The sequence below is a fragment of the Rhinopithecus bieti genome, unplaced genomic scaffold (genome assembly GCF_001698545.2).
Source record: "Rhinopithecus bieti isolate Rb0 unplaced genomic scaffold, ASM169854v2 scaffold_6945, whole genome shotgun sequence".
NCBI classification, from domain to species: Eukaryota; Metazoa; Chordata; class Mammalia; order Primates; family Cercopithecidae; genus Rhinopithecus; species Rhinopithecus bieti.
This window is the reverse complement of record NW_016805531.1, coordinates 3,866,019-3,891,093: the sequence shown is the minus strand read 5'-3', so window position 1 is coordinate 3,891,093 and position 25,075 is coordinate 3,866,019. Positions and strand designations below refer to the sequence as shown.

General features: G+C 43.3%; 1 pseudogene; it reads right to left on the bottom strand.

Annotated features, from left to right (window-relative positions):
• Positions 1–2,687: 2,687 nt before the first annotated feature.
• LOC108530088 (proteasome subunit beta type-3 pseudogene) lies at positions 2,688–24,299 on the bottom strand (annotated as a pseudogene).
• Between the last annotated feature and the right edge of the window lie 776 nt (positions 24,300–25,075).

Below are 25,075 nucleotides of genomic sequence, written 5' to 3'. Positions count from 1 at the left end.
TCCAATCTCCATTACATAGGGACTGTACAGAGCCTGTGAAGATGTATGAATGTGTATCTTTTATAATCCACAATACATTTTTGGTAAGATGGAATCACTACCTCTGATCACGTATGTCAGACTAATGATGGAGAAAGCATTAGGTTTCAGTTGAGGGCTAAGAACTGGTTTGTTTAAAGGTTTAAATTGTTGGAAAGAGCATTTGCCTTCTTTATTGAATGATGGCCTCAGAATTCAGTTGACTTTGACCTAATATTTAAGAATATAAATATATTTTATTTGAAAAGGCTGAGTGTTGCCCTCAAACACTTGCTAAAACTGCCTAGGGCAGGATTCACTGGCGCTTGCGGACAATATCACCTAAATTGCTGAATGTACTCATTATAATATGATATCTGACAAAGGTGGTACAGTGTTTCTGAGTCATTTGGGACCAACTGCATGCTGTTTAAAATGCTAGTTCCTGCACACAACTCTCCATCTACTGAAGCACATCTGTTTTCTGTGTTTTGCTTTGCTTTTTGTGTTTAAAGTTTCCCTCAGTGATTCCAGTGCACCTGAAAAGTTGAGAACCACAGGCTTAGTGGTAGGTCGGGGTTTCCTACACTAGGCTGCATGGCATTATCACCTGGGAACGTTAAAAAAAATGCAGACATTCTCAATTCTTAGTGTAGTTATGATGTGGATCCCATGTATTTTTTAAAAAGCTCCCCAGATAATTTTGATGTCAGGAGTCACTAGTATAGACTATCTATCTAGTGAGTTGTGTTATAAGCAATGAGATACTTTAAAAGCTACCCAGTAACTCCTGGGATTAATTTTATGAAATAAATTCTGAGCTGCTGCTTTTGATATAGTCAGACTTAAGACTGAACCCCAGTAGACAGGCAATAGATACAGCATTCTGGTTAGTTAATTGAACTTTTGTGACGTGTTTAAAAACAAGTCATATTTATTGAACAAATGGCAAGGCACAAATACTTTCAGAATTGTATTTAAGTTTTGAAGATTTTTAAAAAAGTGAAAATGAATATATATTAGTATCCTCTATTTTAAAGTCAATTGTAAACGAGACGTACTGTTATTTTGGTGATTAAAATCCAAAACTTTACCTGTATTTCAGTAACAAAAACATATCTTACTAGACTGAGTGCGATGGCTCACACCTGTAATCCCAGTGCTTTGGGAGGCTGAGGTGGGAAGATTCTTTGAGCCCAGGAGTTCAAGGCTGCAGTGAACTCTGATCGCACCACTGAACTTCAGCCCGGCTGACAGAGAGAGACCCTGTTTCTAAAAACAAAACAAACAAACAAACAATGTATCTTACTGACTAAACTAGAATGGAACTCATAATTAGTCTTGTATTTTTCCCCAAAATAGTGAAATGGTACTTGGGAGACTTCTGTTTTTTGTTGAAAAAATTGCCTTTGTTTTGAAATTATATCACCTGTGTTCTGAACTAAAATGATGGGAGTTCATTTTGTATTTACTTTGCAGTATATATCATGTAAATATGCAAATGTTGAATGTAATGTAGATTGTGTCCTCGTTGAGTTTTTGGGTGATACAGTTTATAAATATACCAATTATATACCCTCATACATTCATCTGATTTTGAGCTTGTAACATGAGAACTGCTTTTTACACATTTAATAAAAAAAGTCTCTGAATTTTCTGGTATCATTTATCAAGCATCCTTCTGTGCATAGCACTATATACTCCCCTTCATGTACATTATTTCAAACATTCTATCTTCTCTTCTCACCCGTTATCTTTCTCTTAATGTTCTCCATCTCTTGTGTCACAAAATTATGGGTCCACTCATGAAATTTATTTTAGAAAGGTGATAAAAAGGGGAGGCGCGGCATTGGAAGGGCAAGGCAGGAGGATCACTTGAGGCCAGGAGTTCAAGACCAGCCCAGCCAACGTGGCAAAACCCTGTCTCTACAAAAATTACAAAAATTAGTTGGGTGTTGTGGTGCATGCCTGTAATCCCAGCTACTACTCAGGAGGCTGAGGCAGGAGAATCACTTGAAAAGGGAGGCAGAGGTTGCAGTGAGCCAAGGTCGTGCCACTGCACTCCAGCCTGGGTGACAGAGTGAGACGCTGTATCAAAAAAAAAAAAAAAAGAAAAAGGATAGAGACTGGGCACAGTGGCTCATGCCTGTAATCCTAACACTTTGGGAGGCGTTTGGATCACTTGAGGTCAGGAGCTCGAGACCAGCCTGCAGCCTGGCCAATATGGTGAAACCTTGTGTCTACTAAAAATACAAAAATCAGCAGGGTGTGGTGGTGTGCTTCTAATCCCAGCTACTTGGGAGGCTGAGGCAGGAGAATCGCTTGAACCCAGGAGGTGGAGGTTGCAGTGAGCTGAGATCATGCCACTGCCCTCCAGCCTGGGTGACAGAGCTAGAGCAAGACTCCATCCCCCCACCCCCACAAAAAAAAATAGTGTGAAAAGATTCTAGTCAAACCAATTTCAAAAGTTTTCACTTTTCTCTGAGAACAAAATAATACCTACTATTAGTAGTTTGGTAGGTAGAAAGTGCTTCAAAAGGATCCCTGCATGTATGACTTACAAAAAATGAGTATTTCCAACTTATAGAATATTTTAGGTCAGATTTTAAACTTTTTTTTTTTTAAGGATATTTTATTAAAAATAAAAAAAGTGGGCTCTGGGAACAGGGTTAGTCCATTCAGGCCTTCAATCCTGGTGGTGATTTTGTCCTTTTCAATGATGTGGACAACGACTCCATGCCTGACACTGCAACCCGGTCAACCGCATTCAGCATGACTTGAGAGATGCTTTTTTTTTTTTTTTTTGAGAGGGAGTTTTGCTCTGTTGCCCAGGCTGGAGTGCAGTGGCGCGATCCCTCACTGCAAGCTCTGCCTCCCGGGTTCACACCATTCTCCTGCCTCAGCCTCCCAAGTAGCTGGGACTACAGGCACCCACCACTGCGCCCGGCTAATTTTTTGTATTGTTAGTAGAGACAGGGTTTCACCATGGCCTCGATCTCCTGATCTTGTGATCTGCCCGCCTCGGCCTCCCGAAGTGCTGGGATTACAGGGGTGAGCCACTGCGCCTGGCCGAGATGCTTCCCAACAGGTGTTCTGGATCCATGCTGGGCGCCCAGAGGGACTCGTACATTCTGTACATTTGTTTGGCGCAGGTGCCACTGACCACAAAGTCATCAGTTGCCACGGGGCAGCCGATGAGATTGAGAGAGCAAATGAAGGGCTTAAAGCTCTTTGGGTCCAACCCAGAAATGACTGGCTCAGTATAGTAGGGGCCAAACTATTTCTCATACAAGAGATTGGCCATTATGCTCATGACAATATAAGGTTTGGTCTGCCAACCTTTCTTCAACTCATGCAGGTTCAGCTGGAACTTGAGGCACTGGGCAAACTGTCTGGACATCTGTGGCAAGCCTGGCTAGACCGGTGTATGGCCCGTCAACCATGAACAACATCTTCTGGAAGCCCGTGGTCACCATCTGGGCCTGGATCCTGAAGCATCTGTCTGCGGCGCTAGCCACACGGTTCTTCCCCTTCATGGCCGTGACAGGCCCTCCATTATAGGACATAATAGACACGATTGTGGTGTGCTAGGGCCCCTTCATCCAGATTTTTAATTTTTTTAACCTTGGAGTTTTTGGATCCCTGAGGGAGGAACTTCTGTGAATGGCTTTTGGAGGGGACACAAACCCTTATAATTGTATCACAGAATTTTGTGTGTGTGTATTTCCCAGGATTGGGTCTACAGATTTCATCAGATTCATATGATGAATCTATAAATTTCCTACAAAGCAGTGATTCTTGATCATTAAACCTCCAAACCTCATTGTGCACATATTTAAAAAGTTACTTCGTTTCTAAATATTTATTTTGATGAAGATAGTTCCTATATAGGTTCGTTCAGATTAATCAGATATTTAAGATTTGTTCTGTTGCTAGTTGATTCCTCCTGTTGTTGTTTTTCGAGACGGAGTCTTGCTCTGTCGCCCAGGCTGGAGTGCAGTGGCGTGATCTCAGCTAACTACAAGCTCCACCTCCCGGGTTCACACCATTCTCCTGCCTCAGCCTCCCTAGTAGCTGGAACTACAGGTGCCCGCCACCACACCCGGCTAATTTTTTGTATTTTTAGTAGAGACAGGTTTCACCATGTTAGCCAGGGTGGTCTTGATCTCCTGATCTCGTGATCTGCCTGCCTCGGCCTCCCAAAGTGCTGGGATTGCAAGTTTATTCCTGTTTTAGCTCAGTTTGTATGTATGAGGTCAAATGCTATTTGGTCTTCAGGTTAGCATTTGAGTGAGACTAGGTTTATTTTCAAAACCTGTAAGAGAATGAAGTGAGTAATCAAGAGAGACAGTTCCAATGACTGCAATTTGAAAAGCACTTAAAGCAAAAATTCCAAAGAAACACAATGTAAAAGAAGGGCAGTCAAAGAGAAGGTGGGTAAAATTTGGGATGGGATGGGGGTGGTGATTGAGAAAGAGAAAAGAACAGGCCTAGACCAACGTGGAAGGTCAAGGTAATTTATGCTTCATGTACGTACCCTGAATAAGGGAGGCTTGCAGGTATGTAACCAACAATAAACAGAATCCACCTATTTTTGGTTAAAAGTAACAAAAGTCGCCCCTACTGTCACTTGATTGTAAATGGAGGAAAAGTTTGTAGCTGTTCATCCTGGTTTAGACCATAAATATATTCCTAATGAGCTCTGGGAAGCCTACAATGTTCACATCCTGATAAGGATGGGCTGAAAATCACTCTGAGAATGATTTTCACTCTTATTTTTGGTCTGACTTTTATTTGTCCATTAGAAGAGACAGTTAAACAGTACAAGGGAATACAGACTTGGCGCAGTGGCTCATGCCTGTAAACACAGCACTTTGGGAGGCTGAAGCAGGTGGATCATAAGGTCAGGAGTTCGAGACCAGCCTGGCCAACATGGTGAAACCCCATCTCTACTAAAGATACAAAACATTAGCCAGGCGTGGTGGTGCGTGCCTGTAATCCCAGCTACTTGGGAGGCTGAGGCAGGAGAATCGCTTGAACCTGGGAGGCGGAGGTTGCAGTGAGCCAAGATCATCCCATTGCACTCCAGCCTGGGTGACAGGGTGAGACTCCATCTCAAAAAAAAAAAAAAAAAAAAGACAAGGGAATACTAAGAAACAAAAATATGTCTATAAACCTGAAGGTTCCTAGCCTTCTCTTTGATTATAAAATTTAAAATTTTAAAGCATGTAGTTGCCTTAGTAATATAGTGGTTAGGATTATGAACTCAAGTCAGATTGAAACCGAGCATGATGACTCACACCTATAATCCCAGCACTTTTGGAAGCTGAAGCAGGAGGATCACTTGAGCTCAGGAGTTTGAGACCAGCCTGGGCAACATAGTGAAACCCCATCTCTACCAAAAACAAAAAAAAAAAAAAAAAAAGAAGAAGAAAAGAAAATTAGACAGGTGTCTACACGCCTGTAGTCCGAGCTACTTGGGAGGCTGAGGTGGGTGGATCACTTGAACCCAGGAGGTCGAGGCAGTGAGCCATGATCCCACCATTGCACTCCAGCCTGGTGATAGAACATGACTCTGTCTCTACATAAATAAATAAATAAAGTCAGACTGCTTTGATTCATGTTCCTGCTTGATTTGGGACATTAGACAAATTGCTTAAATTCTGTGTCCCTAAGTTTCTAAAACTGTGAAGTTAGGATACTAAGAGCTTGTAGCTTGATAAGGATGTAAAGTTTCATGATATCTATATAAAAGCCCTTATTAACAAAATAGTAAGAGCTCAAATGTTGGATATTATATCTTAGTACCTCGAAGTCACATATCTACATGGGGGACTACTTATTTTGCCACCTTTTGCACATCTATTTTTGCTCATCGGAGTTCTCACTGCCTGTAATGTCTGCCTGTTGGACACCTGTTTATTCTTTGCAAGTCAAATGGCACCTCTTTATGGTTTTTCTCACTGCCACCCAAAGAATTTATTTTTCTGTGTTCCCACAGTACGTTCATAATACATTGCCTTAACACTTACAGTATTACTTATGTGTTCATGTGTTTTTCAGATGTGTTCTGGGTATGACTGAAGTGGGTTGTAGGAAGCAGTGAACTGCTGCTGCCTGGAACCTCCCCCAACCCCATTCCCCTGCAGTCCCACCCTCTGCCCAGCATGCTTAGGAAAGTTGATTGTAGGGAACCCAAACAATCCCTGTAAGTAGGAGGTAAATAAATAGAAGGTAACTAGAGTAAATAGATTAAGAAAGCAACCAGATGGCTTAACATGTCATCAGAGACTTTCTGCGCACTTTCATTTTCATGGTGTAAAAGGTAAGGTGTATATTGCAAGTCCTGAGATGTCCCTTGTCTTGCTGCTGCCCAAGACTGCCTACTATGTAAGTTTCCCCTGAATAGAGTTTTGGCTACCTACCAACCTGGAGTGGTCTGCTTCTTTCTTTGGTCTGAGCTTGCCCTCCGCTTATGGAGGCCATTATTGGTTCCAGTACAGAGTTTTCCTAACATGAGATCAAAGATATTTCTTTTTCTTTTTTTTTGGAGATGGAGTCTTGCTCTGTCGCCAGGCTGGAGTGCAGTGGCTCGAACTTGGCTCACCACAACCTCTGCCTCCTGGGTTCAAGCGATTCTCCTGCCTCAGCGTCCTGAGTAGCTGGGATTACAGGCACGCAGCCCAAGATATTTCTTAATTATCTTTGTATTCCATGGTGCGGTGCCTGGTCTATCTGTAGTTTATTGTGAGGGCTGGCAAGTCTGAAATTTGTAGGGCAAGCCAACAGCTGAAAACCCAGGGAGGAGTCGATGTTGTAGTTTGAGTCCAAAGGCGGTCTGGAGGCAGAATTTCCTCTTCCCTGGGGATCTCAGTCTTTTTCTCTTAAAGCCTTCAACTGCTTGGACGAGGCCCCCACTATTATGGAGGACAATCTCCTTCACTCTAAGTCTACTGAATTAAATTTAATCTCATTTAAAAATACTTTCACAGCAACATCTAGACTGATAGTTGGCCAGATAGTGGGCACCATGGCCTATCCAAGTTCCCACATAAAATTAACATTCATAGTTGGTTTTCAGTATGTATTTTGGGCTTGAATTGAATCTTGTAGGAAAGAGATATACATAGATTTTTAAAAAGCTATAATGAAAAACTGGATTATATAAATGCCAAATAAATAATATTACAATTAAAAAATTGAATTTCTGCAATTCAGACATTGCTAAGGAGCTTGTAATCCTTGGATAATATAAGCCACTGCTTCCATGCCTAATTATATATTTAGTTAGACTAAAAAATAATGATAACAGGTCCTGAGATTTTAGAAATAAAATGAGCTCAGAGATAATGAGTGAACTGGAGGACACAAAAATAGATGCCATATCTGTTTAGATTTATATCTTCTCCATCAACTAGGGGCTGCTCAGGTCTCTTAAAAATAGCTTCAGGAAAGAGGTGGGCAGATTGAGAGTAGGCTCAACAGATAATCCGGCTTCAGACTTTTTAACAGGACAAGGCACAAAAGGGGTAATGCTGCCATCTTGTGGTATTGTTCCCCTAGTTCTACAAATTCTAGTATTGTCTCAATCGGTCTGATGAAGTTCAGCCAGCCTACTTTTTTCTTTTTTGAGACAGTCTTGCTCTGTTGCCCACACTAGAATGCAGTGGCGCGATCTCGGCTCACTGCAACCTCTGTCTCCCGGGTTCAAGCAACTCTTGTGCCTCAGCCTGCAAAGCAGCTGGGACTACAGGCACCCACCACCACCCCCAGCTAATTTTTTGTATTTTTAGTAGAGATGGGGTTTTGCCATGTTGGCCAGGCTGGTCTCGAATTCCTGGCCTCAAGTGATCCACTGGCCTCAGCCTCCCAAAGTGCTGGGATTACAGGTAGGAGCCACTGCTCCTGGCTGGCCTAAGCCTTTTTATAGCTTTTTAGGCAAGTTAGGATTTTCTGTATTGTCTGAGCTTTGTTTAAACAGTGAGATGCTTGAAAGCAATCTATCTGAAACATTTTATAGGATTTAAGATATTTTCTAACTTTTTGAGTCTCCTAGTTTGATATTAGGCTTGAGGTTTTGATCAATTAATGATCAATTCATCTGTCATCTATTAACAGTCATGCTCAGAATCATCATTTAAGCAAAACATTCTGGTCCAAAGATCTTGCTGGGATCTTTGGGATCCCATGTATTTCCATGCTTTTATTCATCTGAGCCTATGATGTCAGGCCTTAGCTGATTGGATATGGGGTGGATACCTGGCCCAAGAGTAGCCAACCCATGGGCTAGTCAGTGATGAACTGGTCTGGCCAGAGAAACTCTGCCTAGATGGAGACTGCAGGGAATCTCAATGGCTTAGTCAATTACTGTCTTGGGAATATGCACTAGAATAGTCAGAGAGAGTCAGCCCTTTAGTAATTAAACAAGTGAGAGGGCACACAGATACTGACAGAGACTGGATGAGTATTAAGTGGAGATGAGTAGGGGATCGATGAACTTCTGCTTCTGAAAGGGGACAAAGTAATCAGCTCCCTCAAAATGCCTTGGATCCTGAGCCAATTTGCCTGTATGGGCTCTGTGAGACTTAAGCGCTAGACTTTTCTTGGGTTCCCATGGGATTTGATTCCTAGGCTAAGGTTCTTGTTTTCCACATTTTCACAAACATTTTTACCATACTGTCCTCCTGTCCCTAACACATCTCTGTTTATTGCAACTATAAGCATATCACTGTCTTTTAGGTTATTCTAGTAAGTTATATTTTTCAAAATGTTTTAATGTACATTATTTAATTTAATAATAAGGATCCTACTTAGCAGTTTATATATTTCCATGTCTGCTAATCCAGGAATTCAAGGATGAAGATATCAATGACCAGCACAGAGATGTAATCTTGCTCTCAGCCACACACCTGAATGTTTCCCTTATTTCGTTGCTGGGTGTTTCCCTTATTTTGTCCAATTTCTTTTCTTATTCTCATATTTGGCTGGATTTCTAATACCAGATCTACATCAGCTCCTTCTCAAACCTAAAATGCAGAGCCCAGCTCTGTTGAGCAGCTATTATATTCCAGTTGCTTTATACATGTTATCTCCTAACAGCAGCCTTAGGAGGTAACTATTGTTATTACCATTTTACAGATGAGAAAGCTGAGACACGTTGCGTCTGATAATTGCCCAGGATCACATGGGTATAAGTGGTGGGACTGGGATTTGATTTCCGGAAAAAGGTGAATTTTCTTAAGTTGGAGACCTTAGGAGTAGAGATAGAAATTGACCTTAGGAGTTTTACTTTAAATACCTTGATAAAACTATATCCATAATGGAGAATTATGGGGCCACACCAACCTGTCTGCTGTTTTTCTTTATCCAGTCTGATGATATTGGAAGAACAAAAGTGAAGGATGATTTGTTTTTTCTAAGACCACCAGAGCGGGCACTAAAGAACCAGCGACTAGGCAAGGGTAGGAGCAAAACTGCAAATTTATTCTTTGGTCACCTAGCTTCAGGGAAGAAGGTGTGGGGTGAGGTCCATCGGTCTCCAGCAGTGGGGAGGCCGAGGGAGTCACCCGGTGAAGCTCTCGGACGAAGTTCCTGCAGTCCTGACAGGAGTGGGGACTAAGGAAGTTCGCGTGGGGCGTCTGCAGGGAGCGGCTTTTCTAGGAGTGGAAGGGCAATAGGCGGGGCACGGGTGTGTGTGTGTGTGGGGGGGGGGGCGTTCCGTAGGTGCGACCAGGTAAATCTTGGTCTCCTCAGATTGACGTCACCTGGCGCATGCCCGGTTGGTTTGCACCTTCCCGGGCGCCAGAAGTTGGTGATGAAGAACCCGGAAGTGCGCCATCTTACCTCCGTTCCTCCAAACAAAGGAGGCATGAGTTTCTCTGTTAGGAGAGAGCCTAGTGGTGAGGATACACAGAGCTGTTATTTTCCTGCAAGGTTGCTTTAATTCTAGACAGCCGCTAAAACTCTACACCTCTAGGGATAGAAATGAGCAACAATGAGACTGGAACTGGGTGAGATTTGGCTCAGGAGCGTCTCCTTGAGATAACAATGCTGCTGATAGAAGGAAGGCAAAGCTGCTAGGAGAAATTAACAACTCCGGGATGGTTAGGACATTCCTGTTAAGGCAGGGCTATTTTGAGACATTTCATCCCTGCCACCATCTGCAGAAATCTACCTTTGATGCTGCCTTCCTGGGCCTGCATTTCTGGGTCTGTAGCCTACCACTCGGCTCCATCTATTTTGCACCTTTATCGCTTTGAAGAAAGAGCATAGCTAGTACTAGAAGCCAAATTTTTATCACTGGAGAAAGTTAGTTTCCCTTAGGGATAAATGTACAGACAGGAGGTGATCCCTAAGACTCTTACTGGCATTAACGTACTGCGACATTAATGGCTCTTGCTGCAGTTGCAGCTTCCAGGCAAATGCACTCATTGCAGGTGGGTTGTTTTTGGCCTTTAACCACCTCACAGCCTAGGCCTCAAGTGAGGAATCCTAAGATCTGTAAATTCACCCTCTCAGAATGGAGGAACAGGGAACAGACTGCTTCTGAGTCAGGGCAAGTACTTCTTTCCTGTTTGGATTACAAGTATAATAGCAGGGAGAGAGGAAGTGAGGCACACACAGATCACTTTGTCCCTATGCAGTCTGCCTGGGAGCCCTCTTATTCTACTGACTCAAAAGACACTCCTGAAAGCAGTGCCATCCTGAACAGCAGCTTGTGCTACTTTACAAGTCAGACCTGTTATTAAAGATGCAGACTGGCATTTAATTCAGGCTGTGTCACACCCATCCTGGGCTTTGTTCTGGCTCCTGTGGTGGCCAGGAGAATGTGCCTCACACACCTCCAGCCACAGGGAGCAAAATGGCCTAAGGGCTCCGGTGTTGTACTCTGAGACCTACCTGCATTTGCACCCAGGCATGCTTCCTACACAGTCCGCTCTGAACAAATAGTTAAGGCTGGCAGGGATACTAAGACAGGTCCATTCCTGGAAGACATGGAGCTTCTCTGACTTTGGTTGACGGACTCCCCATTAGCTTTCCTGAAGCTCTGCTGGGTAGTTTAATGCTTCTCCCCAACCCTCCTTTTCTTCTTCACTCAGGCAGATAGTACAGATAAGAATAAGGAGGCTGAAGGAAGTGGATGTGTTCGAAGGGCTATATTATATAAGGCCAGGCCAGGCACAGCGGCTTACACCTGTAATCCCAGCACTTTGAGAGTCTGCGGCTGGTGGACTGCTTGAACTTATCAGGAGTTCAAGACCAGCCTGGGCAACACGGTGAATCCCCATCTCTATTTTTGTAATAAGATATTATATTTATTTTAAAATATAAAAATATATAAGGCCAAAAGACCCACTAGAGAATATGTCCCATGAGAAGGCACACAAGATACACCATTCTCCCAGCCATCAAAATGCACCGATGAGAAGGGCACCAACATCGCTAAGAAGTTCTGCAGGCCGGGATGATGGTAGGAGTGGCGGTTACAATCTGAGCTTGTCAGCATCTGTGGGCATGATGGGGCCAGGAGGTGGCACTTAATTGCCAGAAGCCAGGAGGCTTTAATTGCCTTACCCACCAAAAGGCAGGGTTTGAGGGGCAATCACTGGGCTTTACCAGCAGGGGCTTGTGGAAATGGTTAATGGAGCATAGTGTCTATTTTGAACTTAGAAGCAAAATAGGCAGACAGTCAACAAGGATGCTTTTAGCATCTATGACGGGGTCAACAAACTGTTCAGGTAAAGGGCTAAATATTTTAGACTTTGCAAGGCATATGCTCTTTGTGGCAACTGCTCAGCTCAGCTGTTGTAGCACAAAAGCAACCGTGATGATGTGTAAGCAAATGAGTGTCCTGTGTTTTAACAAACCTTTAATTACGAAAAATAGATGATCGACTAGGGCCATCAACAGCTGATCGTTTGGGCATCATATGCTGATCCATGATCTATTTTTTTTTTTTTTTTTAAAGCAGATTGGAGAAGCAAGAGGCTGAGGGCAGTCATTTCAATAAGAAGTCTGGCTGCCTTGCCCAGTTCCCAGACTGGAGTTTATTTTTTTTATTTTTTATTTTTCCTGAGTTGGAGTCTCGCTCTGTTGCCCGGGCTGGAGTGCAGTGGCCGGATCTCGGCTCACTGCAAGCTCCGCCTCCCGAGTTCACGCCATTCTCCTGCCTCAGCCTCCCTAGTAGCTGGGACTACAGGCGCCCGCCACCTCGCCCGGCTAGTTTTTTGTAGTTTTTAGTAGAGACGGGGTTTCACGGGGTTAGCCAGGATGATCTCGATCTCCTGACCTCGTGATCTGCCCGTCTCGGTCTCCCAAAGTGCTGGGATTACAGGCTTGAGCCACCGCGCCCGGCTTGAGTTAATTTTTAGATCTGGACCCATGGATTGTAGAGGTGGTTGGAGGCAGAACCCTGCAACATGATGGCAAACATAGTCTGTGATGATTCCCCTAGTCTCCTCAGAGAGATCTATGGCCGTTTTCTTGGGTGACTATACACTGAAGGGGAAATAATCAGACATTTGAAAAATAATTGGACAGGCCAGGCGCGGTAGATCACGCCTGTAATCCCAGCACTTTGGGAGGCTGAGGCTGGATCGCTTGAGGTCAGGAGTTTGAGACCAGCCTGGCCAATATGGTGAAACCCTGTCTCTACTAAAATACAAAATTAGCTGGGCATGGTGGCATGTGCCTGTAGTCCCAGCTACTTGGGAGGCTGAGGCAGGAGAATCGCTTGAACCCCGGAGGCGGAGGTTGCAGTGAGCCAAGATTGCACCACTGCACTCCAGCCTGGATGACAGAGCGAGACTCCCTCCCCCTCACAAAAAAACTATTGAACAAAGGGTCTGAGTTGCACTGATACTGAAAGGCCCAAAGAAGCATCATGGCCCTGCTGTTAGAACAGGGTTTAGGAGGACCAGCTAAAAAATGGGGTGCTAGATAAAGTCCAGTTTACAATGGGCCCAGGAGGCCTGCAGATCCACTCAGTGGTCATACTGCATCTTTTCCCACCACTCACACCTCCAACACCGTGGGGGTCTGCTGAATGCAGACTGGATGCACTATGGCTTGGACCTGCTGCAGCACCCTTCCTTGTTCTAGCCCCACTCAAGCTGGAAGCTTTCTATGTCATCCAGTACATGGGCCAGAAATATACTCCCCAGGGGTAGAATATGTTGTCTCCAGAACCCAAAAAGGTCTACAAGGCACTGCCTTCTTTCTTTGAAACAGGGTTAGAAGATACATCAATTTGCCTTTTAGTTTAGAATAGGCTATTCCAGAATACTTCCAACCACTGGACCTCCAAAAATGTTACCGAAATGGCCTGTTCTGGACTCTTCACAGGGTTTATCTCCTACCCTCTGAAATGCACGCATCTTATCAAGGCCTCCAGCATACTTGCCCCTCCGGCTGGTCCTGTCTAATGAGCTTGATGTCATCTCGGTGTAATGGATCAATGTGATATCTTCTTGGATGTTTAAGAGGTCCAGATCTCTCAGACTGTCATATAATAGGAGGTGTGATAGGTAATATAACTCTAAGGCAAACTGTAAATTAATATTGTTGTATGGTTTTTCTGCCCACAGAGCCTCAGCCAACACTTCTATCTGGAAGCTTAGGGAATGCTTGATCCACAGATGTGGAATCCTATGTAGCAGAGCATCCAACTAGGGAATCTACTTGAAGTGAAGGAGGTGTGGGAGTGGGTCCTGACCATGGGATTCTCTGGTTGTGTTATGAACTGCACCACCCAGAAACAACTGGCCTTATACATTGTTGAGATGGTCTTCTAAAGTTACAACTGAATGGGAGCTCTGAGAAAGGATATGAAAGAATGAAGTGCCATCTTTCAGGACACGGTGCATTTATTAAATCAGTGACCTCTCTATGGTGCTACGTCCTTAGTAGGAAGGATACAAGGGTCAGGAAACTAAGGGGTGGAAGGAGAAGTGGCCCTACTTACCATCATTTCCAGTGACCCACTTACTACCATTCCCCAGTGATCCACTGGGGGATTTTCTGCTTTCTTTCTCTGCAACTCTAGGCTCCGCATGATTGGAGGTCTTGATTCTCAAAGGGAACACACCTTGCCAGGGACATAATAAAGGTCCCACTGAACTATAAGTTATGGCTGCTGACAGGGCGCTTTGTACTTTTTGTGTTCAGGCACCAGCAGGCAAGAGAGGAGCTGTTATACTAGCAAAAGCAATGAACTGATCATTAGCGGGAGGTAAGTTCATTTACAAGATGGGGTAAGGAGGAATATGTGTGGAACTCAGGTGATTCATTTGGGTACCTCCTGTACTCCCTAGCCCCATTATAACTGTGAATAGACAGATGTGGCAACGTCAGCCTTAAAAGAGTATGATTATCATGAGTTCAGACCCCTCAGGAATAAGGGTTTGGGTTACACCACCAGGTAAGCCACCAAGACTGGCCAAGGCAATAACTGAGGGTGAAGGAGATTTAGAATGAATAGTGGAAGAGGAAGAAGGTAAGTACTAATAGTGGTCCTGGGATCAACTGTGGTGATCTTGGGACTGTAATTCATCCAATCAACCCCCTCTGCTCAGTTGCCCCTTAGGAAGGAAGGCCCATGAGGACTACGGAGGAGCTGCTCCTTGCACCTGTGTGGAGAAGTACATCTATACGGCTCAAGGGGTGGACTGTAGTGGCCATTAGAACATGCCTCACAGACCTCCAGCTACAGGGAACCTCAGTTTCTGGGCCCTGGTTACTTTGCTCTGAAGTGTACTGCTACATTTGTACTGAGGATGCTTCCCATGGGCTGCTCCTAGCCTAATGACAGCTCAGCAAGGATACTAGGCAGACCCATTCCTGAGAACAGAGATGGCTACATAATTTGCAGGACCTAGTGCAAAATGAAAATGCAGGCCCCTTGTCAAATATGATGAAAAAATTTAAAATGGCAACAGCAGAGCATTAACCCAAGTATGGGCCCTGTGTGACTGTACAGATCACATTCTCATTAAGCTGGTTCGGCCTGAAAAATAGGAGATTTCTCTAGGACTGGCTCTGACAGTTTTGCTGAGCCTTCCTTAGAGTACACAGCTGTATACAAAACTTCCACTCAACCTTTCATCCCTGTCTTTTTCTTCTGAGGTCAGACTTGCATTGTAGGCTGATGGATATCTCAGCCATCTCCCTCTCATTTTCCCCCCAAGAATTTCCTTAAAAATCCTTGCATGTTTAGCTTTGTCTTGATGCCTGCTTCTCAGAGTACATGGATTAACACAGAGCCTTAATTCTGCTATCTTACCACACTTGTATGTAACAAACCCTCCAACATAAAATCTCTTTTTCCCAACAATAAAGCAATTTAGGCTTATTTCCTGGATCTCAGTTAGATACTGCTTACCCATAAAATGACTTGATTTCAAATGTACAGTGCAGGTCACACAGAAATTAAACTTAATTTGTATCCCATTTTTACCATATCTTCTCCCCTGACTGACAAGGCTGATTGTATTTTGGGCATGGGATTGCAGTAGAGGTTCCCGGGAGAGGAACAGACATTTGGAAGAAAACGGTGAGAAATCAGCTGGGCGCGGTGGCTCACATCTGTAATCCCAGCACTTTGGGAGGCTGAGGCAGACGTACCATGAAGGGAGTTCAAGACCACTCTGACTAACATGGAGAACCCCTGTCTCTACTAAAAATACAAAATTAGCGAGGCATAGTGGCACATGCATATAATCGCAGCTACTTGGGAGGCTGAGACAGGAGAATCACTTGAACCTGGGAGGTGGAGGTTGCAGTGAGCCGAGATCAGGCCATTGCACTCCAGCCTGGGCAACAAGAGTGAAACTCCATCTTAAAAAAAAAAAAAAAGAAAAGGAAAAGAAAAGGTGAGAAATTATTGAGAGAAAAGAGAATGGGAGTAAGAAAGAGGGAGAAAAGTAGATGCAGAAAAGCCTTCGACAAAATTCAACAGCCCTTCATGCTAAAATCTCTCAATAAACTAGGTATTGATGGAATGTATCTCAAAATAATAAGCTATTTATGACAAACACACAGTCAATATCATACTGAATGGGCAAAGATTGGAAGCATTCCCTTTGAAAACCGGCACCAGACAAGGATGCCCTCTCTCACCACTCCTATTCAACATAGTGTTGGAAGTTCTGGCCAGGGCAATCAGGCAAGAGATAGAAATAAAGTGTATTCAATTAGGAAAAGAGGAAGTCAAATTGTCCCTGTTTGCAGATGACATGATTATATGTTTAGAAAACCCCATCGTCTCAGCCCCAAATCTCCTTAAGCTGATAAGCAACTTTAGGAAAGTCTCAGGATAGAAAATTAATGTGCAAAAATCACGAGCATTCCTTTACACCAATAACAGACAAACAGCCAAATCATGAGTGAACTCCCATTCATAATTGCTACAAAGAGAATAAAATACCTAGGAATCCAACTTACAAGGGATGCGAAGGACCTCTTCAAGGAGAACTACAAACCGCTGATCAACAAAATAGGACACAAACAAATGGAAGAACATTCCATGCTCACAGACAGGAAGAATAAATATCATGAAAATGCCCATACTGCCCAAGGTAATCTGTAAGATTCAATGCCAATCCCCATTTCAAGCTACCAATGACTTTCTTCACAGGAATTGGAAAAACTAACTTTGGAAGTTCATATGAAACCAAAAGAGCCCACATTGCCAGATATCCTAAGCAAAAAAACAAAGCTGAGGCATCAATGCACCTGACTTCAAACTATACTTACAAGGCTACAGTAACCAAACAGCATGGTTACTGGCTTACCAAAAAACAGATATATAGACCAATGGAACAGAAATAGAGGCTCAGAATTACACATACATCTAACAACCATCTGATTCTTTGAAAAACCTGGGACAAAAACAAGCAATGGGGAAAGGATTCCCTATTTAATAATGGTGCTCGGAAATAACTGGCTAGCCAAGTAGAAAAGCTAAACTGGATCCCTTCCTTAACATTACCAAAAATTAATTTTTCAAGATGGATTAAAGACTTAAGTTGTTAGACCTCAAAACCATTAAAAACCCTAGAAGAAAGCCTGGTAAGCCATTCAGGACTAGGCACGGGCAAGGACTTTGTGAACACAACACCCAAAAAGCAATGGCAACAAAAGCCAAAATAGACAAATTGGATCTAATTAAACTAAGAGCTTTCTGCATGGCAAAGAAACAACCAACAGGGAAACAGGCAACCTACAGAATAGGAAGAAAATTTTTTGCAATTTCACCTATCTGACAAAGGGCTAATATCCAGAATTACAAAGAACTTAAAACAAATTTGCAAGAAGAAAACAAACAATCCCATCAAAAAGTGGGCAAAGGATATGAACAGCACTCTTTCTCAAAAGAAGACATTTATGCAGCCAACAGGACCACATGAAAAAATGCTCATCATCACTGGTCATCAAAAGAAATGCAATCAAAACCCACAATGAATAATCTCCACACCAAGTTAGAATTAAAAAGTCAGAAACAACAGATGCTAGGGAGAGGATGTGGAGAAATAGGAACGCTTTTACCTTTTTGGTGGGAGTGTAAATTAGTATCAACCATTGGTGGAAGACAGTTGTGGCGATTCCTCAAGGATCAGAACTGAAATGCCATTTGACCAGTGATCCCATTACTGAGTGTTTACCCAAAGGATTATAAATCATGTACTATAAGACCACATTTGCAACACGTATGTTTATGTTTATTTGTGGCACTATTCACAATTAGCCAAAGACTTGGAACCAACCCAATGTCCATCAATGATAGACTGGATAAGAAAAATGTGGCACATATACACCATGGAAATTACTATGCAGCTAATAAAAAAGATGGATCATGTCCTTGCAGGTAAATGGATGAGCTGAAACATTTCATTCTAAGCAAACTGTCACAAGGACAAGAAACCGAAACACTATATTTGTTCTCACTTATAGGTGGGAATTGAACATTGAACAATGAGAACACTTGGACACAGGGCGGGGAATATCACAACTGGGGCCTGTCAGGGGGTTAGTGGCTGGGGGAGGGATAGCATTAGGAGAAATACCTAATGTACATGATGAGTTGATGGGTGCAGCAAACTAACACGGCACATGTATACCTATATAACAAACCTGCACATTGTGCACATGTACCCTAGAACTTAAAGTATAATAAAAAAAAAAAAGGGAGAAAAATAAAGGGTAGTTGAGAGGAAACAAAGAAGGCTAAGAGGGACATTAATCTATTCATGAGGGATCTGCCCCATGACTCAGACACCTCCCATTAGGCCCCAGGCTCTGCCTCCAACATTGGAGATTAACTTTTTTTTTTTTTTGAGATGGAGTCTTACTCATTCGCCCAGGCTGGAGTGCAGTGGCATGATCTCGGCTCACTGCAACCTCTGCCTCCTGGATTCAAGCAATTCTCCTGCCTCAGCCTCCTGAGTAGCTGGGACCACAAGCGTGTACCACCACACCTGGTCAATTTTTGTATTTTAGTAGAGATGGGTTTTCTCCATGTTGACCAGGATGGTCTTGAACTCCTGACCTCACTTGATCTGCCTGCCTTGGCCTCCCAAAGTGCTGGGATTACAGGCATGAGCTACTGCATCTGGTGGAGATCAACTTTTATTATGAGATTTGGAGAGGAAGATCATCCAAACTATAGCACTGTCTTTTAGGTTAATAATTTTAAAAATGTGTTCATCTCTTAAATCATGTAGAAAAAAATAGTGAAATTAAGACTGTTAAAATAATACTAGCCTTTATTATTGCCCATGTGTTTACCTTTATTGAGATCTTTATTTCTTCATACAACTTTGAGTGACTGTCTAATGTTGTTCAATTTCACTCTGAAGAACTTCTTCGAGAATTTCTTACAGGGGAGATCTAGCGGTTACAAATTCTCTCATTTTTTTGTTTGTCTGGAAATAGTTTAATTCCTCTCTCACTTTTAAAGGACAGATCTGCTAGTATACAATTCTTGATTGACAGTTTTTTTCTATTTTAGCACTTTGAATATATTGGTCCATTGCTCTCTGGCCTCCAAAGTTCCTGATGAGAAATCTGATAATCTTATTAAGGATCCCTTGTATGAGACAAATTGCTTCTGTCTTACTGCTTTCAAGATTATCTTTTGATCTTTGTTTTTCAAAATTTTAGTTATAATATGTCTAGTATGGTCTCTTTGAGTTCATCTTTCTTGGAGTTGAGCTTTTGTATGTTTGTATTTATATATTTTATCACATTTGGAAAGTTTTCAGCCACTATGTATTCAAATATTATTTCTGTTCCTTTCTCTTTCTCTTCTCTGTAACTCCCACAATGAATATTTTGATCTGCTTGATGGTGTCCCACAGATGTCTTAGGCCCTGTTCACTTTCCTTCAGTAATTTTTATTTCTGTTCCTCAGACTTAATAATTTCTATTGTCTTCAAGTTCTATTATCTTCAAGTTAACTGATTCTTTTGCTTGCTCAAATCTGCCTTTGAATCCCTCTAGTGAATTTTCATTTCAGTTATTGTGCTTTTTTTTTTTTTTTCTTGAGACAGAGTCTGTCTTGGTAGTGGGAGGCTGGAGTGCAGTGGAATGATCTCAACTCACTGCAACCTCTGCCTCCTGGGTTTAAATGATTCTTGTGCCTCGGCCTCCTGAGTAGCTGGGATTACAGGTGCCACAGCTGGCTAATTTTTGTATTTTTAGTAGATATGGGGTTTTGCCATGTTGGCCAGACTGGTCTTGAACTTCTGGCCTTGAGTGATCTGCCTGGCTTGGCCTCCCAAAGTGCTGGCATGAGCCACTGTGCCTGGTCCAGTTATTGTAATTTTGATTTTCAAAATTTCTTTTGGATTATTTTTAGAGTTGCTCTTTCTTTGTCTCTCTCTTTCTCTCTCTCTCTTTCCTTTTCTCTCTGTATCTCTTTCCTTCTCTCTCTCTCTCTCTTTCAACAGGGTCTTGCTATGTTGCCCAGGCTGGTCTCAAGTGATCCCCCTGCATTCTGAGTGGCTGGGACTACAGGCATGTACCACTGTGCATGGCTTAGATCTTCTATCTGTTTTTGGATATTTTCATTTTGTTCATACATTGATATCTTGATTTTCTCCACATCTTCCTTTTGTTCTTTGAGCATCTTTATAATAATTGTTTTAAAGTGTTTGTCTAGTAGGTCTGCCATCAAGTCTTTTTCAGGAACAGTTCATATTGATTTAGTTTTCCTTCGAAAGGGCCATACTTTTCTATCCTTTTGTATGCCTTGTGATTTTGTTGAAAAGTGAACATTTAAATCTAATAATGTGGTAACTCTGGAAATCAGATTTTTCCCCTTTCCCAGAATTTGTTGTTTATTGTTATTGTTTTTATTTTTTTATTGTTGTCGGCTGTCTCTGTGCAAAGATCAGCTAAGGTGTCAGCTTAAGGTCTTCTCAGATCTTTCCTAAATCTGTGCATTTCTTTGGGAATACACAGTCACTTTCTAATTTTCACCATATATACAGTTGCTTTTGAGTGTCTTAGTCTTTAATGTCTGTCTTTTAAAAGAGAGAAAAAAGAAAAATGAAGAGGTGAGGAAGGGGTACTGGATCTTTAAATCACTTGAAAGTCACTTCAGCTTGAGGGAAAGAAGGTTGCAACAATGGGGGGCAGGTGCAACAACATGGTCACCTGCCTCTTTGTCTGCATCTTTATGATCAGAAGCAGCAATCAGCAAGCAGAGCACACATTCTCAGTATTGCAACAGTGTGCTTTTTGCCCAACCTGGCTCCCACAAGCTGTATGTAAGCTGTTCCTGGAACATACAATTTTTTTGAGATGAGATCTTGCTTAGTCAGCTAGGTTGGAGTGCAATGGTACCATCATGGCTCACTGTAGTCTTGACCTCCTGGGCTCAAGCACTCCTTCCACCTCAGCCTCTGAAGTAGGTGGGACCATAGGCATGTGCCACCAAACCTAGCTAATTTTATTTATTTATTTATTTTTTGGAGACAGAGTCTCACTCTGTTACCCAGGCTGGAGCGCAGTGGCGCGGTCTTGGCTTGTTGCAGCCTCCACCTCTTGGGTTCTGGTGATTCTCCCGCCTCAGCCTCCCGAGTAGCTGGGACTATAGGAGTGTGCCACCATGCCCGACTAATTTTTGTATTTTTAGTAGAGATGGGGTTTCTCCATGTTGGCCAGGCTGGTCTCAAACTCCTGATCTCACGTGATCTGCCTGCCTTGCCCTCCCAAAATGCTGGAATTACAAGTGTGAACTACTGAATCCAGCCTTGGGCTAATATTTTCAAAAATAATTTTTATAACTTTTGTAGAGATGAAGTCTTGCCATGTTGCCCAGGGTAATCTTGAACTCCTGGGCTTAGGTGATCCTCCTGCCTCGGCCTCCCAAAGTGCTAGGATTACAGGCATGGGCTACTGTGCCCGGTCAAAATATGCACTTTATTACTGCAGCTAACTGAGACAAATTAATATATTCTCTTTTAGAGTGATGATGTGCAAACGCAAAGATAACTTTTGGTCTCCACATTCCCACATGCTCTGAGGTAGTCTATGGCCCACGAGACACAATGTTTATTCTTTTAGCATATCTTCCAGGTAGTTCTTGAAGCAGGAGAAAAGATTTTATCTCCCCCTTTTTTTTTTTTTTTGAGATAGGGTCTGGTTTTGTAACCCAGGCTAGAGTGCAGTGGTGTGATCTCGGCTCACTGCAACCTCTGCCTCCTGGACTTAAGCCAGTCTCCCACCTCAACCTCGCGATTAGCTGGAACCACAGGCACGTGCCACCATACCTGGCTAATTTTTGCATTTTTTGTAGAGACAGGGTCTCATTTTGTTGCCCAGGCTGGTCTCAAACTCCTGAGGTCAAGTGATACACCAGCCTTGGCCTCACAAAGTACTGGGATTACAGGCATGAGCCACCACGTTTGGCCTTATCTCCATTTCAACAACGACAAAATTTAGGTGTAAAGAATTGCCCCAAACCCAATTTGAGACTAGATTTCTGAGAAAGACTTGATTTTAGATCCAGTACTTTTCTTATGTCCTAGGAGACCTTTCTGGGTGGAGTCTAAGCTTGCCTGAACCACACCCCTCCCTGCTCTCCAGTACTCTAATAATACATGTATTTAGTAGAACCTTTTGTGGCACTAGGACTGAGTATTATTATTATTATTATTATTGAGACAAGGTCTAGCTCTGTTGCCCAGGCTGGAGTGCAGTGGCATGATCTCGGCTTACTGCAACCTGTGCCTCCCAGATTCAAGCGATTCTCATGTCTCAGCCTCCTGAGTAGCTGGGATTACAGGTGTGTGCCAGCACACCTGGCAATTTTTTCTTTTTCTTTTTTTTTTGTATTTTTAGTAGAGTGGGGTTTCATCATGTTGCTCAGGCTGGTCTTGAACTCCTGGCCTCAAGTGATCTGCCTACCTTGTCCTCCCAAAGTGCTGGGATTACAGGCATGAGCCACTGTGCCCAGCCAATTTTCACTATTATACCACTTTGTTTATATATGTAGAAAATAGTATATGATAAGAAGATCTTATATTTGTGGAGCCTATAGTAGACAGCTTTCTCCCCCAATCCGCTGCTGCCAGTATTCAATCCCCCTTTCCATTTTTTGAAGGAATACCCATCATAATAGTTCTGGCAGAAGTAAGAGGGCCAAGTACATTCTCTCCCTGCTCTGACAGCTACAATGCTGGCCTTTGACATACAGTTGGTCAACTGGAAACTCCCACTGAGAACTTTCACTTTCACTCTCTTTATATTTGTGTCAATCATTCTAGAGTAATTTGTGATGACATGGGAGCATCCTGTGGGTAGCCAGGCTGTTTCTGTTAAAACAAGGTGTACATTCTGCTTTTTGATTCTCCAGAGCTGTCCTCATTCCTGTGCACTTCTCCTCCCATCATTACCCATCATTTTGATGGTTCTGTGAATCCTTGAGAGCCTTTTAATGTCCCCCCTTTTTTTCTTTTTTTTTGAGATGGAGTCTCGCTCTGTTGCCCAGTCTGGAGTGCAGTGGCGTGATTTCGGCTCACCGCAAACTCCACCTCAGGGTTCAAGCAGTTCTCTGCCTCAGCCTCCCGAGCAGCTGGGATTATAGGCACCTGCTACCACGCCTGGCTAATTTTTGTATTTTTAGTGGAGCTGGAGTTTCACTATCTTGGCCAGGCTAGTTTTGATCTCCTGACCTCGTGATCCACCCGCCTCAGCCTCCCAAAATGCTGGGATTACAGGCGTGAGCCACTGTGCCCAGCCTAATGTCCCTTTTCTACTTAAGGCATCCAGAGCTGGTTTCTTTCTTGCAACCGAGAATGCTGATTGAGATAGAACCTCCATATACATTAGTGCTTCTTGTCTGAAAACAACAACAACAACAACAACAACAATAACTTGACCTTCAATGACACAGATGAGGAAACTCCATGGGAGTTTTGGTTATTATTTAATAAGCAGATTAGCTGTGAGGAAAACAGCATGTTTGGGAGGTGTTGGGGATGTCTGTTAAAAGCAAGGCATAAAATACAAGTATTATGCTGTAATATGGTTTGGCTGTGTCCACATCCAAATATTAACTTGAATTGTATCTCCCAGAATTCCCACGTGTTATGGGAGGAACTCAGGGTGAGATAATTGAATCATGGGTGCTGGTCTCTCCCATGCTATTCTCATGATAGTGAGTTAGTCTCATGAGATCTGATGGGTTTATCAGGGGTTTCTGCTTTTGCTTCTTCCTAATTTTCTCTTGTTGCCACCATGTAAGAAGTACCTTTTGCCTCCCTCCATGATTCTGAGACCTCCCCAGCCACGTGGAACTGTAAGTCCAATTAAACCTCTTTTTCTTCCCAGTCTTGGGTATGTCTTTATCGGCAATGTGAAAACAAACTAATACACCCTGTTCATCTGCCTATCTGGTTCTGAGGCTGCCTTATGGTTTGGCAGGATGAAACTCCATGTGATGCTTGCTCCCTGATGCATAGCAGGAACTCATTCCCAGCTCTCCCACAAGTCTCATTGCAGCTGTGAAGCCTTGGCTAGGTTACTGTCCCAGCTAGGGAGGGTTTGCTGGGGAGGCTAGGGTATGAGCTGTTTCTCTAGCTACTCACCCAGGAAGCGTTTGCTGCGGGGAAGGGATGAAGGTGGGGCTTGCTGATCAGGCAGGAAGGACAGTACGGGAGGATCAGCCTCTTTGCTCTGATCTTCCTCCTGAGCCTTCCCTTTCTTGTGATAAGGATCCCTTTCACTGTTCCATTCTCTATTTCCACTCGTTCCTGTTGCCAGCCCTTTCTGCCCATGTGCCTGCAGATCTTCCCAGAGCCCTGGTTTGGATTTGTTTTCCTTCTCCCGTATGTTCTTGAATTGGGGTGTGTTCCTCTTAGTGCTAGCTCCTCCTATCACTTCCTACCCTTTAATGATTCTTCTTTCAGTTTCCCATATCCCCAAGTGCACTTTCATTCCTCTGCAAACTTCACATGGGTAGGAATCAAGTCTGATTTTTTTTCAACAGTGTATGCCTACACAGCAGGCACAGGGCTAGTTGGACACAGAAGGCAAGGACTCAGAGAATATCCATCAGATGAAAGAATGACTGCATGAGTAAGTGAGTCAACTCTCAGTCCCCTTCCTTGTCTGATGGGCAAGTTACAACTTCTGTTCTCCTTTGAAGCGTTCTCTTTTGCACTGGAAGGAGGGTTGTTGAGTGAGATAGTAGAACAAATACACGGGAGGCTCTCAGCATGGGGGATATGGTCAGGACATCTCCCTCCCTCCTTTCCTTCCTTTCTATTTTAATGGAGTCTCAGTCTGTTACCCAGGCTAGAGTGTAGTGGCATGATCTTGGCTCACTGCAACCTTCACCTGCCGGGTTCAAGCAATTCTCCTGCCTCAGCCTCCTGAGTAGCTGGGACTACAGGCACGTGCCACAATGCCCGGCTAATTTTTTGTATTTTTAGTAGAGACAGGGTTTCACCATGCTGGCTAGGCTGGTCTCAAGCTCCTGACCTCGTGATCCGCCCGCCACAGCCTCCCAAAGTGCTAGGATTACAAGCATGAGCCACCGCACTCGGCCCAG